Genomic DNA, 948 nt, shown 5'->3' with positions numbered 1-948 from the left:
CGGCTCGTAAGTAGCTCCAACATAGTATCCTGATAATATCATTAACACAAAAAACTACTCGTGCTTGAACCACGTATAGTACATATGTGGGCCATGCATGCATGGTCGATGATCAACGTTATATGCATGAAACATCGATCTATACCATAAATAGTTAGATACGTTCATTCATAATCACCATACATGCCATGATGGATGACGGTGAATGACGTTATGGCGGTTTTTTATAACTGCATTTTTCGGTCATGGTTGTCGGTCGTTTTTTTTTTCTTTTGGCTAAAAAATATTTATATATTTTAGTTTTAACAAAACATATTCATATATTATAAAAGTCAAATTGAAAATAAATGCAAATAAATGTGTTTATACTAATTATTGCAACCACTAGGTCAAACTATTATTTTCTAGTTGACTATTCTTAAGAATGTTCCAAATTTTATACCAATCATTTAAATTACTATATTTCTTAAATTATACTAATTTTTTTAAACAAATAATTTTGACACTAATTTTTATGATTTTTCCGGTTTATTCGTGTAATGGCTCGAGGCAACCGCTAGCAGATATTGTCCACTTTGACCCATTATGTATCATCGTCAGCTTCATAATTTTTAAAACGTGTCTGATCAGGAGAGGTTTCCACACCCTTATAAGGAATGTTTTGTTCCTTTTTCAATCAATGTAGGATCTTATAATCCACTCGGGACTAACGTCCTCACTAGCACACCGCCCTATTTGGGGTCTAATACAATTTGTAATAGTCATAGGTTACGAAACTATTAATTATATATATATATTAAATAAAAAATTGGAATTGAAAAATTATTTAAAAAAAAAAAAAACAAAACTAACACATAATAGAATTAGGGTGGAATTTAGGAAGATGCGTTTATTATTATTTTTATTTATTTTCCGCTGTTTTTTTTTTTTTTTTTTTTTTTTTTTTTT

The sequence above is a fragment of the Cucurbita pepo genome, chromosome LG19, assembly GCF_002806865.2.
Source record: "Cucurbita pepo subsp. pepo cultivar mu-cu-16 chromosome LG19, ASM280686v2, whole genome shotgun sequence".
NCBI lineage: Eukaryota > Viridiplantae > Streptophyta > Magnoliopsida > Cucurbitales > Cucurbitaceae > Cucurbita > Cucurbita pepo.
Note: the sequence above shows the minus strand (reverse complement) of the source record.